This window comes from Micromys minutus, assembly GCF_963924665.1.
Source record: "Micromys minutus genome assembly, chromosome: 18".
In the NCBI taxonomy this organism is placed as follows: domain Eukaryota; kingdom Metazoa; phylum Chordata; class Mammalia; order Rodentia; family Muridae; genus Micromys; species Micromys minutus.
This window is the reverse complement of record NC_137953.1, coordinates 29,833,349-29,847,465: the sequence shown is the minus strand read 5'-3', so window position 1 is coordinate 29,847,465 and position 14,117 is coordinate 29,833,349.

Below are 14,117 nucleotides of genomic sequence, written 5' to 3'. Positions count from 1 at the left end.
CTTTTTCACTCTGTTTGTGGCAGGGTCTGACTACGTAGCCCAGCTTGACTTCAAATTCACAATCTCCTGCCTCAGCCTCCTAAGCACTGGAATAGGAAACGGCCTTGGTAATCCTTCGGATCCTGTTACAGCTGGTTAGGTCACATTATAGAGCATCTTGTGATGCCACCTCATTTTTAACCTCCATGCTTGCCTTGGTTTCTCTCCTGGCTCAGTCCTCAGTGACACCCTCCTCAGCTGCTTTGTCTTGAGCCATCTCTGCTTCACTCTCTCAACTGAGGAGCCTGCCCCCTTCTGCCTTGCTTTGAACTCACTCCCGCCAGCTTCTGTCTGCAAGAATCTGCTCGCTGCCAAGTGATGTTGGGACCAGCTCCTCAGATGGAAGCCTCTCCACAGACCCTGAACCAGCGCTAGAGTTCAAGCAGCAGAAACTCCTGTTCAGACTCGATATATGCTATGTCTTCCTCAACTCAGACGAGCCCAGGTCGCCCTATCACACAAAGCCTCCACAGACAAGGAGCTTCGGGCGTCTGTGGAGTTGATTCCGTCCTCTCCCTCCTTCCCTTCTCGGAGCTACTGCAGCCGACCCAGGAGCTTCGGGCTCACTTGTCTGACCCCACGCGTCAGCCAGAGTCAGTCATCTAAACTTTTCAGTTGCTGCCAGACACAATCCCCACCTTACCATGTACGTGAAGTTGCCCCTTTCCTGGGTCCCATGCCGCCAAAGGTCGCACAGAGACACGCTTAGCTTGCTACCACATCGCCTCAGGTTTCTCACAGGGATTTTCTCGTCCATAGGCCATTATTTTAGCATCTTACTATTTTAAATACCTTCCTTTAAAAAAAAAATAGCAACAATGGCCAGGCTCTTCCTCCCGAAGTCCGGAGGTCTCAGGGTGCACTTGGTACCAACATCTGGTCATCCCCTAGGGAGGTTCTAAGAAGAGTAGGTGCTCCTGAGCTCCCCACAGCTCTGGCAGAGTTCTCATTGCAGTGCGGCTGGCACTCTCCCTGGAGATGCATGTGGAATCTGCCTTTCCCATTGTAAAGACAGACTTAGCGCCTATGTGTAACTCTGCTTTTCCCTCCAAATGACTCATCAAAAACTTCAGCCAACTCACTTTTTTAGTCCTTTGATTTTTAAAAATTAATAAGTGAGCTTTGCTGGGAATGAAAGCAGATTCAATTTATTCTTAGTATACCTCATCACCGAAAAATAATAATAGTAATAGTAATAATAATAATCAAAAGCAGAAATGTACTATTCTGGCTTTCTAAGAGGTTTGTTTTTCTTTTAAGCTTATCTGTAGTTTCAATTTTTCCATAACGATTATGTATTATTTTGTAAATTTTTAAATGTACTTGTTATTTATTGTTCTTTTTAGCTAAGATTCTCAACCTCTGCACTGCTGACATTTGGAGGTCAGATTTTTGTTGGGACAGAAATGGAAGTAGCCTGATAGGTACATTGAGGGATGTATAACAGATGTCAGGTTTTTACCCACCCCATACCAGGGGCTGCCACACCATCACAATAAAAAGATAATCTTCAGATTTTGCTGAATTTTGTGGTTGAGGGGGCAAAAATCTTATTTTTAAAAAATGATGGTGTTTAGTTGTAAGGATTAAAGGTTCAGGAAAGAGGATTCTGAACCTTATTTAGGTGGACAAGTGCTTGCTAGGGTCACCAAGCTGCTAAAATAGAGGACAAGACACATCTAAACAGAAAAGCTCAATTATATGATGTTGAGATGGCTGTGCGCCTGACAGGATGGAGATGATGGAGCATGGGGGTGTGGTGCTGTGTTTTATTAAAGAGGGGGAGGAAGAAGAGGAGGAGGAAGAGGAGGAGGAAGAGGAGGAAGAGGAAGAGGAGGAGAAGGAAAAGGAGGAGGAGGAGGAGAAGGAGGAAGAGAAAGAGAAAAGAAGCAGCAGCCAGGGATATGTTTGGTGGGGGTGAGGTACAGTGTGGAAGAAGGGGGTGCCTCTGCAGGCCTAAGCTGAGGCATCCCTTCCCCCTGAGGGATCGACCACAGGATGGTATGGCATAGAACAGAGTTTATTTAGGGCATGGGGAGGGGAGTTGAGGGAGTAGAGACAGAGAAAGGCAGAGGAGGCAGCATGAGGCCAGCTATGAGTATGTGGGGAGGGGGAGGGGAATGAGGAAAGAAGGGGAAGAAGGTAGGGGGCAGGAGCAAGAGGAGAAGAGAAGAGAAGGGAGTAGGGAGGGGGCAAGCAAGCCCTTTTATAGTGTGTCAAGCAGACCTGGCTGTTGTCAGGTAACTATGGGGCGGAGCCTAGACAAAATACCAACAATGGGGGGTGGTAACAATGGCTAGTTTGATGCCACCTTCTGAACAGACCATAAAACAGACTAGGGACCAGACATGTGGCCACCAGTAAGAAACTTTTAGCTTCCCAGAATGACAAGCAGAAGAGACAGGCTATTTCAGCACTAACATCGTAAAGCGGTCATCCCCAGAGGGATGGGAAGTGATATGGTAACCTCTGCTCTTAATCTAAGGTCAACCACAACCTTCCTTTTCCTGATTTCCTTAGTCTTCTCAGCACTGCAAGCACAGCCTCGCTGTGAACTCACATTGTTCAGTGCTCACGAGTTTCCAATGAACACAAGCTGCAGGAATGAGCCAGAGGAAACCATCTCCAATCTCTCACCCCAGAAGAGTAAGCCTAGGAGTTTCTATGGTAACCTTAAAGGGTTTTCTAGGACAGGAAAGGTGAGAGATGCTTGGAGCAGATTGAGGACAGACAGAGCGGCGATTGCTGGTGGCTGGAAAGGATGTGGAATGGACTCGTAGGAGAACAGATGCCAGTCTCACCAGGCTGGCGCCCCAACCCAGAAGTACACCAATTAGTTGGCAGCCTTAAAGCATTACCTGGAATTTGGCTCTTGGGCTCTGAGCTTCAGCTAAAGTCTGCACCAGGAAAACTGCCTTTAAGCAAGCGTTGTAGTGGGGACCAGCGTGGACTAAAGATCTTCAAAGCCAGGGCAAGCCTTAGAAAGGTGAGGGAAAGATTTGAAAAACACTGAACAGAGAGGAAAAAAGCAAAACATGGTACTGAAGACTTTGAGAATCCTGCGTGGATCCCAGCTGTATCGTGCAGCTTCGTAGCTGTCGTTGGAGAAAAGACAACTATAATACTCCAGGTTAAGTTGCCTCCCTTCCCTCCCCCCACAAAAATATATGCTGAAGTCATTTAGCCAGTACCTCACAAAGTATTTGGAAATAGAGTCACTGTAGGTATCATGACATGACATGAGACCACACAGAAGTCGTGTCTAAGGCTCCTAGACCCTTGAGCTTGTAGGTGGCAAGTGTATCCTGGAGGGAGAACCTGCAAGGGAAGCAGTAACCCCACCAGCAAGCTTACATGATTTGCAATGTTTTCCCTCCTCTTCAGCATCCTAGCTGTGTGGAGGACAGTCCCAAGGCTCAGCTTACTCCCTCAGGAAGCTAGTGGTGCTGAAGACTCTTTGTCCTGTCTCTCTTTTAAAAAAAAGAATTATTTCATGTGTTTTGTTTTATGTAATTATTTAAATTACTGGTTTTTTATGCTTGCATGCATTTAAGTTACTGAGTATTTTTTTCTTGTGTGCATGTATGTATGTGCATGTGTGTGTGTGCCTCGTGTGTGTGTGCCCAGTGATCCGTGCACACATGATCCTGCATTCGCACATATGAATACACATACACACATGCTCACACAAGGACACAAGGCATCACCCTATTCCACTGCGCAGAAGATATGAAATCTAAACCTCCTGTCTTGACCCCACAGGCACTCCTGTCTGTCAAGATCTGAAGAACTCTGCCCCAGTTAGTTTTTCTTTCAGTTCTCTGAATAAACCAAGCTTGTCCTGCCTCGGGGGCCTTTGTGCTGGCTGGTCCCTTTGCCTAGAAAGATCTTACCTGTATTTACCACATAGCTGGCTCCTTTGTATCCTTTGAGCATCACTCCAGAGATGCCTCTTCTAAGGTCAGGGTGCCCTCCTTACAGTGCTTTGTCATGACACCATTTTCAGTGTCTTCCTCACAGATGGCACCATCTTGCTTTCCTCGTCTGCTCACCTAATATCTCCTTACCTGCTTCGCCATCCAGCAAGCCCTTCCTAGAATTTGAGCTCTAAGAGAAAAGCTTACTGGTCTTGTTATACCCAGCGTCTCGGTTTGTATTAAGCACACAGACGCAGAACATGTTTGACAATCTTTTACTTAGTGAACAAGGATTCAAGGTAGAAGGTGAGGGAGAAAAATTCCTCTCGGGACCTTTTACACTGTGCCCATCCCTGCAGCCCATGAGGAAGCTCAGCCAGACACATGGAAGGGAGATTTCAATGATAGATTCCAAGTACAGGTCACTTTGGAACCTACAAGGAAAGAAAACATAGCCCTCGTTCCAGGAAACAGACAGGAAATGGTACAGGAAGTACTGCAAGTCAGGGTGATGACAGTGCCTACCTGAGGGAGGAAGGAAAGGCCATCACAGGCCCTCGCTCCTCCTGGAGAACAGAGAGAACAAACAGGCACTTCTTGGGGTGCTTCAAAAGAAAGAGTCTAAAGAGGAATTGTAGGGCAGCGTGCTGGATCGTTTTATGTCAACTCGACACAAGCTGGAGTCATGTGAGAGAAGAGAGCCTCAAGAAAAAAAAAATTCCTCCATAAGATCTGCCTGTAAGACATTTTCTTAATTAGTGATTGGTGGGGAAGGACCCAGCCCATTGTGGATGGTGCCACCCCTGAGCTGGTAGTCATAGTTTCTATAAGAAAGCACGTTGGGCAAGCCATGGCGAGCAAGTCGGGGAGCAAGTCAGTAAGAAGCACTCCTCCATGGCCTCTGCATCAGCTCCTGCCTCCAGGTTCCTGCCCTGTTTGAATTCCTGTCCTGACTTCTTCCTTCAGTGATTGACTATTAGGCTGAAGTATAAACCAAATCGGCCCCTCCATCCTCAGCTTGCTTTGGATCTGGTGTTTCATCATAGCAAACATAACCCTAACTAAGGCAGGCTGTCTGACCTCATTTCACTGTTATTTATTGAAGGATTTAGAGAAGGAAGTTGGACAGATTGACAGTCAGAGCCAACACACCACCAGGGCAAAAGACCAGTCAGGACCTGTTGGATTCCAGAGCCGGCAACTTGAACACTGAAATTCTCCAGAGGAGTAATGAAGGTGCAGGTGAGACAGAGTGATCCTGTCTGTCACAGAGAACACATGGCAGCCTACAGGAATCCTTGGCCAGATGATTATCATGCTGCAAATAATCACTTGGTTGGTGGAAAATCAAACCCATAAGTTTCTGCTTCAGTCTAAATAGAGGAGCGAAACTCCTATTCCTGATCATCTGGTGGAAATAAACAGCTCAAACCATGACCATTGGGACAGGATGCCAAGGCCCACTAATTTAGAGAAACCTCAGTGATTACATGACAATTTCCTTCAGCATGATGCTGTCTATGAAAGGCATCGCTGTGGCTAAGGACCTGCCCACGAAGCCAATCACACTCAGTTTCTGTGATGAAGAAACTTGATGACAAGTTCAAACCATCTATAAAGGTCATCTCACTGTCAAAAGACACAAACCAAGATGTGACACCAAAGACTTACAAACTAAGCCAGAAGTTGTTCTAAATCATGGTGCCATGTATGAGAGTATGAAGTGTATCTCAGAGCTTAGAGCCGGGGTACTATGGAACCGTAGCAATTTTGAGGGCTTTCAAAGGCTCTGTCTCTGCTCTAACACTTATTGTGTGGCCTGGGCCAAACTGCCCAGGAATTCTAACATTATGCGTTAGTGTGAAAATTCAAAAATTTGTGACTATCTCTTTCCAGGTGTAATAAAATCTAACACACAATAGAGGTGCAGAAATCCTCTTTCTCCCTGGAGTTTAGAACTGTACCTAGCTTTAAAGAAGCCAATCGAGGCCAATGGTAAGGCTTCTGGTTCCTCATATACCAAACCCATAGACGAACTAGATAATTATCCCCTGGGGGTTACAGAAGAGGAAGAGAAGAATCAGGTTGCCTAAATTATGGTTTTGCATAATCCCTTGGATCTGACCACATGCTGAGCATCACATCTCCGGGAGATAATAAATCAGTGTTGTGTAATACTTTCCTCTGAGATTGAAGCCTTCTATCCTTGGGAAGCTCCTTAAGCAGAAAGGTAAATGACTCAAAAGAGTTTCAGGAAGTCCCTGAAGCTGACCAGATTCATTGTGTGAGAGTGTATGTGTGTGCATACACCCTGCAACCTGCTGAGCTGCTTGCAGGCTGTGTAGTGAGCCCCAAGTTTTTGTCTTTGTGAGATGTCACCCATGCTGGGGTAGGCCTTAGTAATGCATCTATCTTTGAGTCACTTCTGCTCCTTTGAGTCACTTCTGCTCCTGTGAGTAACCCTTCACCCATATGCCTGTAAGGAACCCCAATAGAACTCACTGGTTCCTCCAGGTTGGATTTTGGTGGCATCCATACTTTGGGCTATCATGGGCTTCCTATCTGGGGTGAGTAGACGTGTGGGCTGCATCTCCCCAGCATAGGTTTTGTCACACAACAACTAGTTGTGCCAAAGTGACAGTTCATCCTAAAACCCTTGTCCACACACACAGGATTCTCAGCACTTTGTCTTATCTGGTCCTCACCACAGTTGTACCTGAGGAATAATCTCCTCTCTACCCTACAGATGAAGAAACTGAGGCACAGAGACTAAGTCTTGGCCGACGACGTCACAGTGTCGTTCTCCGGCCTCCAGTTGCTGCTTCTATCTAGAATCTAGTCTAATTAATCAATCTAATAATTCATTAGTTAATTAATTGACTTTTTAAGACAGGGCTTCTCTGTGTAGCCCTGGCTGTCCTGGAACACACTCTGTAGACCAAGCTGGCCACAATCTCAGATTAGCCTGCCTCTGCCTCCCAAGTGCTGAAATTCAAGATGGGCACCACCACCACCATCAATTTTTAAGTGGTCCCCAACTTCAAAATATTTCTTCAAGTTAGCAATGTCCTTCAAATTTTCAATGTAGTTGTCTTTGACCTAGTCATTTATTTCCAAGAAATGCACATGGGTAAGCATTCAATGTGCAGAAAATATTCTAGTAAAGCACTATTTATGCAGCAATATTCTACAGACTGAACAGTTGACACATGCGTGAATGGTTACCACTGTGAATTGGTTAAATAATTTACAGCACACCCATGCAGTTAGGGGTGCATGGAAACACGAAAAGGATTGAAGCAGATCTCTGTGCACTGACCTGGAAAGATGTCAGCTCAGGAAAGGAAAGAAAGCAAGATAAAAAGAGAAATGGAGAGCCACTGAGAGAGCTCAGAGAGTGGAGGCACTGTGCCCTCCTGACCACGTGAGTTTGATTCTAAGACACCCATATCAGCTAGAACCCCTCACCTGGGACTCTAGAAGGACCAGCCCGAGACTGAGGCACAGTGATGTACTCACCCACCTCCTGGTAGAAGAGAACTGTATTTTGCAAAGTGTCCTCTGACCATGAACACCATGGCAGGCAGAAACCCCCTACACACACACAAACACACACACACACAAACACACATACCCCACACCACACACACACACTCACCTAAATAAGTAACTAAATATAAAATCAGAGTATAACATAAACTTGAGCTTTATAAAAATAAATTATAATTTAGTACAGCAAGAAAAAAAATTCTAGAAAGTAAAAAAATATATAACAGCTTTATATTTATAGAAATTTTGCTTTTCGTTTCATTTTTGTAGTTTGTTTTTATAATGGGCACATATTAGTTTTTAAATCAGAACTAAGTGACGATATATATCTTCATGTTGGCCTTTCTTGTCTCGTTTCACCCTGTGATGACCCCGAAAATTATGGAAAGCAGGTACAGTTAATGCTCAAAGGAGATCAGATAATCAGTAAGTCACCCGATCAAACAGTGTATGTGACTCACACACTCTGCCACAGTACACCCCAACTCTGAATGAAACATCAGACATCTGCTGCACCCAGTGTGTGACAGGCAGGATGCATCCTTACCTGGGAAAGTGCTTCAGGGTTCTGTGGTTAGACCTCATGGAAGAAGCGAAAGCTGCAGATGCAACAAAGAGAAAATGCCAAGTGGTCGGGGGAGAGCCCGAGGGCTTAGACGTCAGCACTGACTAAGTTCTATGGAGTTCTCACCACTCTCTGTGCTATGTTAGTCCATACCTAGAACACTGTGGCTTCCAGGCTGTGCCTCGTGCTCACTGACTTCATTTCATAAAGCATCAATTTGCTCTGTTCAGCGTGCATATGATGACACAAAGTGGGCATCTTGTGTGTGCAAGCAAGCAACCACCCTGCCTCTCATGGACCAACAGGGGTATAGAATAACTTCTTGCTCATCAAGAGTAAGAATCATCTAAGAACTTACCAAAGTAAACTGGAGCAAAGGAACACGTGGGCCTACCAAAATCATCGCAGAGAATGTAGCTGGTGAACTTACTGCACACATCCCCTGGGACCAGCCCAAGACTGAGCCATAGTGATGCGCTGACCTAGTCACTTACCATGAGACTCCTTCGGGAAAACTGCAGTAGTGATGGAACCCTGGCTTAGCACGTGCAAAGCACTGGGTTCAATGCTCCTACCCCCAAATCTGCCTTGGTCTCCAGGCTCCCACATAGGACTTCACATAGTGGCCTTGGCACCATCTGCATCAGCTGACCCTCGAACTGCCTGCGCACTATCCAGACCTGCATTTGACAACTGTGTCTGCCTTGTAGCTGCATGAAACATTGACCTGCGAACATTGGAATTGGCTGTCTGTCCCTGACCCCCTCCACACACACATGAATGTGGGGAGTATAATGAGTACTCTGGGGGTTTCTACTGATATTTAAGATTGGTATAAGAGGGCTGGTGGGATGGCTCAGCAGGTAAAGCTGCTTGCTGCCATGCCTGATAACCTGAGTCCACACACACACACACACACACACACACACACACACACACACACGAGAGAAAGGGAGCAAGAGAACCTAACACATAGATGTAATATATATAATTATTAGGCTGGAGAGATTGCTGGGTGTCAGTGGGAAAGGACACTTCTTGTCACCTCCTAGCCTCATGTGGTGGAAAGAAAGAATTTATCTGAGTTGTCCTCTGGCCTTTGCCCACATGACATGACACAGGTGCCTGCACATCTACAAATACCCAAAAAAAAACCAAGTGGAATAAGAAAACACTGGACTACCAGAGCTGTGGTTGCCAAGGGTCATGTTATCAGGTGAAATCAGGGTTATTTGGTGTGTCACAGGCAGCAAAGCTGAGATTTGAACTGTATCAGTTGCTTTTCCCACTGCTGTGACCAAATGCCCAACAAAGGAAACTTAAGGAAAGAAGAAAGGGGTTTGGGAGCGAAGGGCTTGCTGCTTAAAAGTGTAGTCTGCCAAGATGGGGGAAGCATGGCATTGGGAAGGTGAGGCAGCTGGTCACACGGGCTTGCATCCAGAAAGCAAAGAAGGAGCAACAGTGCTCTGCCGGTCTCTGCTACCCAATCCAGGACCTTAGCCTGTAGGATGAAGCCACCATACTCCAAAGTAGGTTTTCTTCTTCTTCTCAGTTAAGCCTCTCCTGAAATTACTTCAAAAACACACCCACCGGTGCTTCCATGATGATTGTAAGCCCAGTCCTGTTGACAATGAAGATCCACTAACACACTCTGCCATGATTAGCATGACAGATAAACTACCACTTTAACTCACAGCATTCCACTCTACTCCTAAAAATCTCATTTTCATCTCAGAATGCAAAATGTAACATGTATTTAATCTACGTCTTTATTTGCTTTCTATGCTTTAAAAGTCTTTACCATCTTTAAAAATTCTCTTAGGGAAGACTATAGCTGGAGGGGGAGAGAAATATATATATTAAAAACTCTAAAGTCTCCTAACTGTAAGCTTCTATAAAAGAAAAGCAATATCTATCCTTCTAACATATAACATCACAGAATAAGCATTCTTGTTCCAAAAGGGAAGAAGTAGGCATAAAACAATGATACCAAAGCAAAAGTAATCCAACAGACAAAGAGTCACATCCTTCAGCTCCATGCCCTGCATCTGGGGATCCTAGTATAATCTTCTGGGCTCCAACAGGAGTGGGTACTCCCAGCCCTTCAGTTCTTACACATGCAGCACACAGCCTCTTTCTCAGGCTTAAACCAGCTTCACTTTGCACCAGCCGTTCACCTTGATGGATGCCCCAAGCTCCTGACATCATCAGTATCCTGAAGTCTCCATTATAACTGAAGCTTCCTCTGCCCAGCCTCACCCAGTAGTTTCTCAAGATCTCTCTGCAAAGACTTCAACCCTACTCAACTATTCTCTACCTCCCCCTTCATCCTGCACCTTCCAAGCCTTCAAAACCAGAACCATAGGCAAGCTCTTTACCAACTGGACCATATTGGCCCCCATTTGTAACCAGGTAAAATGGTTAGAGTTATCCAGAAGAGCCAGATTGGCTGAGAACACAGATTAGTGGACCCTGCTGTATGTCAGGATCTGAGATGGCTATGGAATACAGTGATGAATTTGAGGCAACTTCTACATCAGGACAGGGTGATCAGGATGTAGAACATGAGCTTGGGATAGAGCTAGGTTCCCAGAAAGCCCTCACCTCCTATAGTCTATGTTCAAGTCACTTGACCTATGTCGCTGGTTCTGCTACCTCAAAGAAAATGTTTTTTTAATTAAACAACTTTATTTTTAAAAACAGAGGAAAATGTACAGACTTTAAAAGTAATTTTTGCATAAAACTATATGAATATATTTTTGTCAGTACTTGATTTTTTTTAAAGGCTTGATAGTATGCATTTAAAACTTACTAGTTACAATGAGCATAAAGTACATATAAAATAAAATGTAACATAGAAATAGTTAAAGTTTCTTGGTGTGTAAAGATTAAACATAATGATTTTTAAATACCAAAGATTGCCACAAGACTGCATTCTTAGCTCTTGAATTATTAATGATTTAAGGTCTAAGTGTACCACACTCTGAGAGGGTGCTATACACTTATTTTTTTTTCTAAGAAGGGCTGAGGCTTCCACATTTTGGCCTTTCTTCTTTATGAGCTTCATATGGTCTGTTAGTGTATTCAGAGCTTTCTGGGGCTAATATCCAATTATCAGTGAGTGCATACTATGTCTGTTCTTTTGTGACTGGGTTACCTCACTCAGGTTGATAGTCTGTAGTTCCATCCATTTTCCTAGGAATTTCGTAAAGTCGTTGTTTCTAATAGCTGAGTAGTACTCCATTGTGTAAATGTACCACAATTTCTGTATCTATTCATTACTGAAGGACATTTGGGTTCTTTCCAGCTTCTGGCTATTATAAATAGGGTTGCTATGAACATGGTGGAACATGTGTCCTTATTGTATGCTGAAGCATCTTTAGGGTATATACCCAGAAGTGGAATAACTGGGTCTTCAGGTAGGACTATGTCCAATTCTGAGGAACAGCCAGACTGATTTCAAAGAAATATTAAAAACATTTTTTGACACTAGGGTCTATTGGCACAATTTTAAAAAAACAAAACAAACAAAAAACCATGTATAGCCCTGCTGTGGTGCCTGGCACAAAGCAGGTATTTAGCAGTTGCTAGTGTTCAAAAGCTAACTCTTGAGACCCAGGGAGCTCTAAAGTAGAAAGCTGTATTGAGTTGTCAAAACATAAGCCATAAAAAGCCAGGTCCTGGATCAAGCTTGACATTGCAGCGGGCTGGATAGCAGTCTCCTAGGTATCCAGTCTCTCCTGCTTATCAAAGTCTGGAGGAAGAAATTTAACCAGATACATTGTATACATTGTGTACATTGTATACATTGTATAATGTATACATTGTATACATTACTAAACTGCATACAAGAGGGTCAGATCAGAGAAAGCAGGAAGTGTCTGGGGGCAAGATGGCAGTTCCTAAGGAGACTTATTAGCTGCTCTTGGGCCAATAGAAATGAGTAGCCCAGAAACTCTGTACATGAACAGGAGGCTACGGCACCTGAATCCCCCCACAAGGGGTTCTAGCAGACACTCAGGACTAGGAACCATTTTTGTTGGTTTTACTATTAAGTGATCATTTCCCCCATCCTATCCTCTCGACCCTTTTAGCTAAATTTAGAGCATTTAGAATTGTTTGTTTTATCAACAGTATAAAATGGACCCAGGGAGATGGTCCAACACAGGCTGTTCTTGCAGAGAACACTTCCACTTATAACTCCAGCAAATAAACGTAATGTCACCAGGAGCTGGAGAGGTGGCTCAGCGGTGGAGAAGTGGAGTCGGGCGGATCTCTCCCTTATGGCTGGCCAGCTCCATACCAGTGAGAGATTTCAAGAAAACTGTGTGGACAGTGCCTAAGGAAGGACACTTAAGGTTGGCCTCTGACCTCCACACATGTACCCACATAACCACATGCGTCTGCTATACATATGCACAAGTAAATTTTAATTATTGGATTAATTAATTAAAATGCAATTTTCCCATAAGAGGTATTTAACACATACAGAGATACTGTGATAGTTGACGTTGGTTCAACTCAACTGGATCTAGAATCAACAAAAGGGCAAGCCAGGGGACACTACCAGGAGAGATTTTCTCGGTCATGCTATTTGCTGCAGAAAGATTCATCCTGAATGTGGGCTCTCCTTTCCAGTGACGGCCCAGACAAAAGCTGGAAGCTTTGCTTTGCCTGCCTGCCTTCACTCCCGCTGGCAAATTCATCTACTTTATTGCTGCTGCAGCATATTCTTTAGTTTCAGGCTTCCAATGGAGACTGAAGACCAGCAACTCTCCAGGATTCCTCCAGGCCTTTAGTGCCAGATTAGGATTGACAAGACATCCAACCTCATGGACTGAGCAACTACTGGGTACTTGGCTGCTCCTGTAATAAAACAGCCATTGTTGAGCTACCTGAACTTGTGAGCCAATCCAGTAGATATTAATAGATACTCATTCTGTTGTCCTCTGAAAAATACTATTTATTATTTTCTCCCCCCCCCCTTTTTTTTTTTGCATGAGTCACAAGTAAGTAATTCTACAGTGTGGGACTGAACGGCGAAAGTTGGAAATGTGAAAGGTCGAGTTCGGTCGAAGCTCCGAGGACAGGTGACTGTCAACCAGCAGGTGCTTCCTGAACTCCCGATTGCAAATCCACTTTGCCTGGACGCACCACAATGGGGTAGATGTACAAGGCTCTAGGCAAGCCCCAAACCCACCTCCACAGGAGAGAGTGATGTAGACTCTAGCCAAATCGGCCACTCTCTAAGTCCCTCCCCTGCACACACACGTAGCATTAGAGAAACAATTATGTCCAATCTTAGAGGCAAACGTATGGGAATCTGGTGGTTGGATCCCGAGCTGTTTAAGACGAACAGAACAAAGGAGAGAGGGGCGCGAAAATAAAGACACACGTTGAAACCTTCTCCTTGGTCCTGGCTCCTTTGTGGTCCTGACTCCATCGTCCTCCATGAGCGCTTTATCCCAGAGCCTTATCGCAGGCTCTGCACTTTTCTAAGAGGCAGGCAGGGGTTTGTGGCCCTGGCCAGCAGGGCTATAACCTGAGCACCAGGCTGAGTTCACAGGCCTGGCGGCACCCTGCTGAGATTTGTTCCCACGCCTCCCAGCCTGAACTCCTGTGGGCCAGGAAGAGCGCACCAGAAGCAGCCTTCCCTGGGACCTACAGTGTGAGGAGCTACCTTCCCCCGAGGAACAGAATGGCACCCCCTTCCCTCCAGAATTAAGTACAACATTACACTATTATTTTTTTAATCTAAAGAAGAATATCCCATGGTGTGGAATGTAGATATAATTAAAATTTATACCCACAAAAAAAGTTTTACTGACACACAGTTCTACCCACACATTACTCATTATAATCTACTTAGGGTTGTTTTCTAGTTCTAATGATGGAGTTGAAACGTCCCAGTAGGGATGACATGAATAAAAGCCTCAGTAGTTCCTCTATAGCTTTCTGAAGAAAAAGTCTGGCAAATCCCAAACAGAAAGTCATCCTGGCTTTTGCAGGTTGCCTTCCCCACTACCCCTCAGTCCCTCTTCTGCTCC